Below are 10,133 nucleotides of genomic sequence, written 5' to 3'. Positions count from 1 at the left end.
ACCTGGATATTTATTTGAAAACTGTTTATTTGCATTTTGAGCACATGAATTGAGAAGTGACTTGGTCATACATATTTATGTTAATTCTCTGATATTTCTTGCCTATTAAGATACAGAGTTTGAGCCATGAACCTGAAAACTTTTTCTTATATATTAAGAGAGGGCAAGAGGCAATCCTAGTGCTGGAGAGATAGTTGATGCAAAAATTATTTTTAAAATTCTATTCTCTTGTAAATTAAACTATACATGCTCTGAGCCTGGTAAGCCTATGTATGTGCTTATAAGGAGAGCTGGTGACATTGGATGGAATATTAGGTACTGACTTTCTTTGGGTAAGGACAATAAATAAATCAGAGAAGTAAGAGGTTCTCAAATTGTCAGGAGAAGCTTTTGATACCAGGATTACAGGGGTTTGAAGTATGCTAAAAGTATTCTCCTTTCAGTTGCAAGTATTGGAAATTATTTTCGAGGAGGGGAGAGGTAGAGAGAGAAGGAAAATAAGGACATAGATCCTGTAAGTCGCATTGCTCCATATGTAATGACTAAGCAGTCAGAATAAATATGATGCCAGTTCCTAGTGTGAAGTGGTACAAGTCTTCTCAACTCCCTGTGCTTCAGGTTACTCAGATGTGCCCTCAAAGTTTCTTTCTTCTATCTTTCATTAAAGGAAAAAGAATTAGCATCTGTAAAATCAGGGGAATTGGACTGATGCTCTCTACGGTGTCTTCCAGCTCTAAAGGTAGGTGATGCTATGATTCTACCTATGGGTTAGGGAGTTTATAATTTGACCAGCTTTGGAGATAGGTTCAGCAACAGAACAGTTTGTCTCCCAGTTTGGTATTTGATTGTTTATTATACTTCTTCCTGAGGTTCGTTTAAAAGTTTCTAATACAATTTTTAACCCCATGAGGGATAGACAGTGTGGCTTCGTGGTTTAGAATCAGTTAGAATGGTTAGTGGTTAGAAACCAGTCCTGTGTCCTTCATTAACTTGCCATCTGTCCCTACACAAGTCTCTTCAGTTTTCTTTGCCTTAGTTTCCCAGTTTATAAAATGTCGATGACAATAATCAAACTGTTTACCTCACAGTCTTGTTATGAAAAATGCTTAAAATAATTCCCAAAACAACAAAGATGACAACCACCATGGAATCACAGAATTTGAGAAGTACCACAACAGAAACACTACCCTTAGTTTTCCTTGATAGGTGGACCTTTTTGCCGTATGAGGCTGGGAACTGGGCCATCACACCATTTTCTGCAGTCTCATTACCATGGTCACCTCTCTCTCTTCCACCCTTCATTCCCCTTTCTGGGTATAATACACACACACACACACACACACACACACACACACATACACATGTATCTATGTATGTGTATGTATAGGTATTTGTATGTATATATGTGTATATGTGTATATACATATACATATGTGTGTATATGTATGTATGTTTATGTATATTGTCTCTCCCCACTAGAATATAAGCTTCCTGAGAGCAGTAGCCATCTTGTTTGCTTTTATATGTATTCCCAGAACTTAGAACAGTACCTGACACATAGAAAGCATTTGATAAATGCTCTGATTGTCTGCCTATCTGTCTCTCTGTCCTATAAATTCTCCAAAAGGGATTCTACTCCATATGCAGAGGAATTTCCTCTAAATTTCCTAATTTTGATTGATGGCAACAAACCAAAACTGAGACTGAAATAGAACAGATGAATGTAGTTGAAAAATATTGAAAAAAGGAAAGGGGAAGAATCATCTCCTCTTAGAGAGAAACTCTAGTCCCAAATGAACTTTCAGAAAATGTGAAACTCTCCCAGTAGGGATTAGGAACATGAGGCTGACTGAAAAATCACCCCTCTCACCTTTAGGTGAGAAATTGTACTGGCCTGGGTGAAAATTCTTCTGCATGTCCCTCTGATCCATAGGATAACTGCAACCCAGATGGAAGTCCTGACTAAATCTTTCTAGGTGTCAGAAGGTATATCAAACAAAGGTATTAATCCTCAGGATAATAGGACAAGAAGCATTAGCTCAAAATAAAGGAAAAAAACAAGATGAGCCCTGAACACAAGTGAGGAACCCAGAAAGGGACCCCAAGTACTTGGGGTTGATTGAATCATCCCCTTAAATTCCAAAGTCCCCAAGTGTAACAGTAGACCAGCATTGCAACAGGGAGTCATTTAAGTTTCTCAGTAGGTTATCTGACATGGGCAAAACAATATGACAGAATCTTTTTTTTTTCATTAAACATATGCTGGATGGATTAGAAAAGAGAAAAGAATGGCTAATTATTATCTTATTATATGTGAAGTGCCAGTTGAATGTTACCAGTGGTAAATTCTATAGGAACTCAAAGAAAGGAGAGATTGCTAAAGGCTGGAATGGGAGGGAAGGCTTTATGAATTAAATGTGGACCTTGAAGGAATTTAGAAAGAGAAGAATGGAGCGGACAGTCAAAAGTGATAGAATAGTAAAAACAAAGGTGAAGATGTGGATGTACGTGGTTGTCCAGAAACTTAGTAGATCACCCCGACCAGGACCATCATTATCAACATCACCACCACCACCATCATCACTGTGACCATCATCAGTATTTTTTCCATCAACCATCATCATAATTGTCACCATCACCATTCATCATTGTACCCTTTTATATCATGAACATTCCACTACTACCATTTTCCTCTCCACCACCATCAATATTGTTACCACCCCTCTCCCCACACCATCACTGTTATTTCCACCATCATCATAACTCTCACAATAATACAAAATGAGATTATTATCCTTATTTTACAGATGAGGAAACTGAAATCCAGTGGGGGAAGTAGAAGTGAACTGCCTAAGGTTACACAGAGAGCAGATATAGAACTAAAACCCAAGTCTTCAGGACTCTGTAGTTGGCCGCCTTTAGAGAAAGATGGTATCGATCAGGTTTTCGTTTGGAAGCTGGTTCAAGAGACTGTTAAATATCCTGTGCTGAATAAATAAACCTTTCTTTCTGTGAAAAGCAACAGTATTGACCCTTGTCTTCCCTCTTCCCACTGATGTCTTTGACAACCCCCTAAAGAGACAATCCCAAGGTTGGTCAGGTAATGGGAGATTGATGGGACTGAACTCACTCTAAGCAATAAAACACAGTAGGATGCCTAATGGACAAATTATGCCCCTGAGCCTTTGCACCACAGATTCAAGGAAACCCTGCAAAGAGAGCTTTGTTTTTCTTCAGATTAATGTCTCACCTGCTTGGATAATGGGTTTGATCATAGGGATTCTTCACTTGCTGAGTTTGCTCAGCCAAGATGGGTATAAAACAGCTTATTTTACCTTAGGAAGCTTTGGAAGTATGTGAGCACAAGTTCCCAGTATGAATCTATTCTGGGCCACTATCAGATGAAGATGATAATGATGAAGATGATGATGATGATGATGGTAATGGTGATGGTGATGGTGATAGAAAGTTCCCAACCCAAGAGAGATGTAACTTCTTTCATTGTTGATTTCTGACAAGCAGCTCACTGGACAAGAAAGAACACTAGTCAACTGATTTAGGCTCAAATCTTGACAATTTAACTTAACTGGCTGTGTGACTTTGGTTGATTCATGTCCCCTTGTTGAGTTTCAGTTTTCTCATCTGATAAATTAGTCACAATAATATCCCCATTATGATTAAAAGCCAATCATTCATTCATGTCAGGCGCCTCTTTGAAATCCACCTGCTGAACCTTCAATTCAATTCAATACACATTGGTTAAGTGTTTACTGTATGCCAGGCACTGGGCTGGGCACCTAGGGATACTGAGACAACAATGAAACCATCCCTACCCTCAAGAAGCTTACATTCTAAAAGCTTACATTCTAAAAAAAATCCAACATGGATTCAGATAGGTAAATACAAGATGTATAAAAATAAATACAAAGTAATTTCAGGGTGGGAGAATCCTGGAGAGAGATCAGCAAAGAACTCTTCCATAGGAGGTAACTCTTGAGCTGAACTCAAAAAGGATCTAGGGATTTCAAGAAGTAGAGGTGAGGAAGGAGAGTATTCCAGCAACAAGGGTACAGACCATGCAGAGCCTCCAAGGTAAGAAATGAAATATTGTTCATGAGGAGTAGCATGTAGACAGTTTGCTTAATACTGAATTTGTTAACTGGAGAACACAGCAGAGAGATTGTTAGAGCTGGGAGGGACCTTATTTTCCAGGTAAGAAAACCAAGGTAGACAGGCTTCATAGTTTGTTTGTAAAATAGTGTGGAAATGTTATACTTCTTTGGAAATCTCCAGCAAACATAGAAAATAGTAAGGATTGTTTCCTCTTTTCCTCAACCATTCTTTCTTATTTTTCTGTTGACCAGTTTGTTTCATGGAGTCTCCTACCTAGGCTGTCACATATTTCAGGAGACTGAGGGAATCTATGGACACAGTAGAATCAGAAAATGTCCTTAGATTAGTTTTCAGGTTGAAATCTCTTGGGCACTTTTCAAAAGCTCCTCAGCTCTCTCCCACAAACTATGGGGGCAGAAGTATTCCTAAGAAAAAGACTGAAACTTAGATGGCTGTATGTGTGTGTGTGTGTGTGTGTGTGTGTGTGTGTTTGTATACATATATGCCTAACAATAGGTGTATAATAAATGTTTGTTGACTAAGACTGACTGATCATAAGTGAACTGGATTGCCTTTCAGTAAGAGTAGGTTGCTTCTCACTAGAATATTTAAGCAAAGGTATTCGATACTTTTGGGAATGTGGTAGTAAGGATTCCTTTGGGGGAATGGATTGGACTAGGTGGATGCTGAGGTCCCTTATGACTCTGAAATTCTCTAAGTTTCCCACTCTATGAGAAAAATAACAACAGTTCCTGTTGAAATACCTCATAGAAGTTTACATAGCTCTTTCCCCTCAATGCAATGCGAACTTGAGAGAGGAAAAGGGGAAGGAAGATGACCTCCATGAAGAGGAGGGAGAGGGGAAAAAAGGAGGAAGAGGAAAAAGAAAAGGAGACAGGACTCCTTGTTAGTCAATAAACATTTATTAAGTACTTACTATGTGCCAGGCATTATATATGAGCTGGGAATCAAAGAAAGACAGTAGATAGTTCAGGCTCTCAAGAAGATTACAGTCTAATGGAGGAGATATCATGGAAACAACAATGTTCAAATAAGCTCTCTATGTCCAAAACTGGAGACAATCAGCACAGGGAAGGCAGGGGTACAATTCTGCTTCCAGTGACCGTTGATTTACAACTGAGGTTTTGGAGGGCTTAAGTCACTTGAGCAAGGTCATACATTCTGTTAGTATGCATCTGAAGGGGAACTTGAACCCGGGTGGCCCTCCAAGTCCAGTGACCTCTCCACTCTACCACATCCTTTACTATCCTGTGTGTCCTGGGTCAGATTCCTTTAAAATGGGCATAATAATTACAATACTTCACTCACAGGGTTATTATGAGGGAAATGCTTTTGTGAAATGTGAGCTATTGTTATTTCTAGCAGTCTCATGATTAATCTCCCTGCTTCTGTTTTTTGCCTTTTATAACACATCCCAGACACAGTTGCCAAAATCTTTCTAAGGCCTAGATTTGGCCATGTGATACCCCAACACTAAACCTTTGTTTGTCTTTTTGTCATTGTTCTTAATAGAAACATTTGGTAGTCAATTTTATATGTATATACATATATATACATATACACACACGTATAATATCCTATTATATACATATATATATATATAATGCCCTGGAATTTATATATGTCTGTTTACACATATAAATATCTCCTGTGTATGTGTTTGTCAGTTGCTGAAGATCATGCCATCAGAGAAATAATGACATGATTTGTACTTGACTTTGTTTTGAGTGAGGGAGGGCTACATATCTCGTAGTTCTTAGAGAAAAGCATAATCTTATTACTTTTCTCAAATGAAGTTGCTTTTCTCAAAGTGAAATTTACTATTCCATTAAATTTAAAACTTACATAAAATTCAAGACTTAAACTTTTGCATCTTTATTAATCACATCATATTTTTCTTTATCATATCACATCTTCATCCTTTCAATCCTTTGAGGATACACACATATATGTATACATGTGTGTATATATGTATATATATATATATATATATAATGTTTGTTATGTATACACAGACCTGATGTTACACATGAATACATAACCATTAGCAAGAGGATGAATGACAAGTGTAAGAACTCATTTCTGGTCGCTTAGGTTAGGAAGTTGAAACCAAGTGGCCACAAAATCAAATAGTAAAATTTAAAAGAATAAAGTTTCTCATATTTTCATCCCATTATAGCAACTCAGAGGTGTTTGCAACAACATGATTCATTATTAAAAGAAAAAAACTTTACAATTCACTTGCCATGCTTATAGAAATTTGCTATTAAAGGCAAAAGGAAAGCTATGGTTGGAACAAGATCAAGACTGTATCTTTAAGAGCACAGAATGACCTGAGGTAATAACAGCATAAAGCTTCTTGAGTGCTGTTTGATTCCAAGTAAGAGCTATAGTTAACATCTGGAACAGCCACTCATACTGAGAAGGTCCACATTATTCACAGGGTTTATTATTCATAGCCAGGTTCAGGATTAATCAGGTGGGAAATTTTCCTGTTTCTGTCACAAGAGCAATGCCCAGGCCTCCACTCTTTGTTGGCTCCACAGGAAGAGTATGCAGGATCAGTGTAGACCATAGTTATTTCTTTTCTTTCTCTCCATGGATTTCTGCATCTTAACTACAAGGCTTCCTGGCAGAAGCAAGTGATTTCCAAGATCAAATGTCTTGGAAACTTAGAGAACTCTAGGAAATGCTTGAGCACTAGTGTTCCTGCCCCCATCAAACCACTATGGCAGCATCCTTCAGGGGAACAAGTTAACATTGCTTATACGGGTCCTTCTAGTTTTTCTATTATATCATTCCTTTAGAGTTATTTGATTTCCAGAATGACCATTTTTTTGTCTTACATCTAAAGCTGGCTATGCCTTGAGTATTGTAGGTGGTCAGTCAATTTTTAGCAGAAGTCTTTGTGTATGATGTCCTACATCAGTCTGTCTTTATCTGTTGGTATGTTTATTTTTTAAAAGGAGTATCTGCAACTAAATGTAATCATTTAGTCCTATAACATCAGATCAACACTCAAAATGTATATTTTTTATATAATTATATAATTACCAATCATTTACTATCCACATTAGTGAGGTGGTAATATAGCTTTGAACACAATGACTCTTCTTTTTGATACCCAATCCTCATATCAAACCCCTAGGCTCTCTCCTAATGAGCTTTACCTGCAAAGTGGAAATTTTCCACTAGTTTCAAGAAAAGTCTTATGCCCCAGTGGATCACTTTCTGGTTTATTTAAATTTTTGCTTTCAATATGGTGCTATGGAAAGAGTACTGAGTCTGGAATCTGGGGGTAATTGTGGCTATAATCCTGTGTCTTCCACTTGCTACCGAAACTTTGAGCAAGTCATTCAACTTCTCTGGGCCTCAGTTTCCTCATTTTCAAAATAAGGGGATTGGGCTAGATAATCTTCCAACTAACTCATTCTCATAATGAGTTATATAATTCTAATAATTCATTTTCATATCTTTATTCCACAACATTATCTTGTTGTGTTACCATGGACAATTAGACTAGTTGATCTCTAAGCTCTCTTTCCAGTTAACACTCTATGTTCTATATTTCAAGTATATCTTCCAACTCTTAATATTCTATTAATCTTTGATCCTATGTTCTTCGTAGAGATAAAGTGGATAGAACCTTAGTTTCCACATCCATAAAAACAGATAATTGCATTTGTACCACCTACTAACAAGATTGTTGTGAGGAAAGTGTTCTACAATCTTTAATGAACTCAGTAAATGTCACTGACAATTCTGCTACTGCCAGCTCCGGCATTCTATACTCCATGTTCCTCAGCATTTGAGAGCAGCCACCCACCTCTCTGTAGGGAAGTCAACGTTTTATATAAAAATAAAGTATTTAGTAAAAGAACAAAGCACGCCAATTAATTCATCTCTAACTCATTAATTACAAAGGAATAATTTACAATTTTTATAGTTAGTTCTCAAAAATATAATTTGTTCTCAAAATTTTTTTATCTGCTATCTATTGCTATTTCATTTAACCCTGGTTCTGTTTCCTTGGTCTCTACAGATACCTACTTTTGGATCACCTTGAATTACCTTGAGTCAAGTGTCTCAGGATATGAGACCGAGAAGTTTAGCATTGAAAGCTACTGAGTAATTGTAAGGCAAATTTATCAAGTGCAGGAACTGTTTAATTAATTTAATTAATCCCCAACTTAACCCAGCGACTTGCCCACAGGAGGTGTTTAATATGGGTTTGTTCAATTAATTTGAACTCAGAGCTGCTGTATCACTTTATCAGTGCCCTTTCCATCACAACATACTAACATCTGTTCCAGTTTCTCAAGGAGAATTTAATCGCTAGTAATCAGACATATGAATAAAAAGTCCTGAAAGATTAAGGTACTTGCAAAACAAAAGTCTAGACCTTAAAGGTTTGAGAAACCTCAATTTGTGATGAAAGTAGCAATCAGTGACATGAACCAAGAAATGCCCTTAGTGAGAATGTGTTTTGAGACAGAAGCAGAGATTGTAAATAGCTGACATTTCTACAATCTTTGGCAAAAATGTTGTTCATGCATTATCTTCCTTGATTCATACAACAGCCCTTTTTAGTAAGGCAATACAGATTTTCTCCCCACCATTTTACAAATGAGGTTCACAGAGAGGAAGTTGTTGATCTATAGTCACAACTATTCACTTAAAAATTATTTTGTTTGGTTGTTTTTCAGTCATTTACAACTCTTTGTGATCTGATTTGGGTTTTTCTTTGCAGATTTACTGAACTGGTTTGCCGTTTCCTTTACCAGCTCGTTTATGGATGAGGTAAATAGGGTTATGTGACTTTTCCAGGGTCACACAGGTAGTAAGTATCTGAGGTCAGATTTGAACACAGAAATGTGAACCTTCCAGATTCCAAGCCTGGTACTCTATCTACTGTGCCCCCTGGTTGCCCTGATGAGTTATAGAACCAAGACTCAAACAGTGGTTTTCTAATCTCCAATCCAGTTCTATTATGTCATCTTGTGTCCTCCACTAGATCCCTTTAGGCATCTGTGTACCTGATGTGATTTGGAAGGCCTCCTTTGCCCTACATTCTTCTCGCATTAGCCTGTTAGAGGACCTAAAATTTCCTCCATTAGAACTGTATAATTACTGTGATGGCAGAGATTTTATCTTAGCTAAACTTTGTATCTTAATATAGGCCTTCAGACAGAGGTATTTAATTTTTTCTGTATGTTATTTCCATTTTATGGATAATGAAACTGGAGAGAGTGTTTGAATGACTTACCAATGCTTACAAGTGACAGCTAGAGGTGCCTTACATCAATTTTCTTTGGGCTTTCAGAAGGGCCCTGCCTTCAGATCTTTTCTAATACCACTTTTTATGCCCCAAACGTTTCCCTTCACTGCAAGTGTTGAATTCCCACCTACTTTTTTTTAAAGAAAACTTTTTGATGCCTTTTATCAAGGTCTCTCCTGCATCATTCATTTCTCACACCTCTGCTATTAGGGAAAAAGTATGTTTCCATGGGGTATCATTTAAAAATTATTATTATTATAAAATTATTATTCAATTTAACTTCCTTTTAATGACCTTTTCATTTACATTGTTGCAATCACTGAGTATATTGTGCTCTTGGTTCTAGTTATTCTACTCTGCATCAGTTCACATAGATCTTACCAAATTTCTCTGAATTCTTAAGTTATTTATTACACTATAATGAAGTTCTGTTGTGTTTGTCCATCACTGTTTTGTGAGCTGCTTCTCCTCCTCCTCCTCCTTCTTCTTCTTCTCCTTCTTCTTTGTCTTCTCCTTCTTCTTCTTCTTCTCCTTCTTCTTCTTCTTCTCCTCCTCCTTCTTCTTCTTCTCCTTCTTCTTCTCCTTCTTCTTCTTCTTCTTCTTCTTCTTCTTCTTCTCCTCCTTCTCCTTCTTCTTTGTCTTCTCCTTCTTCTTCTTCTCCTTCTTCTTCTTCTTCTTCTCCTCCTCCTTCTTCTTCTTCTCCTTCTTCTTCTTCTCCTTC

The 10,133-nt window shown here is 37.2% G+C and overlaps 1 long non-coding RNA gene across 1 annotated transcript in view; it reads left to right on the top strand.

Annotated features, from left to right (window-relative positions):
- The first annotated feature begins 245 nt into the window (after positions 1-245).
- Positions 246-10,133, top strand: part of LOC140511134 (uncharacterized) — a 52,411-nt gene continuing 42,523 nt past the window's right edge. Inside the window, exons 1-3 of the long non-coding RNA XR_011969443.1 lie at positions 246-739; positions 8,177-8,268; positions 8,885-8,934. This is a non-coding gene — a long non-coding RNA (uncharacterized lncRNA). The remainder of the gene's footprint in view (positions 740-8,176; positions 8,269-8,884; positions 8,935-10,133) is intronic.

The sequence above is a fragment of the Notamacropus eugenii genome, chromosome 6 (genome assembly GCF_028372415.1).
Source record: "Notamacropus eugenii isolate mMacEug1 chromosome 6, mMacEug1.pri_v2, whole genome shotgun sequence".
Lineage (NCBI taxonomy): Eukaryota > Metazoa > Chordata > Mammalia > Diprotodontia > Macropodidae > Notamacropus > Notamacropus eugenii.
This window is presented reverse-complemented; position numbering and strand designations above follow the sequence as displayed.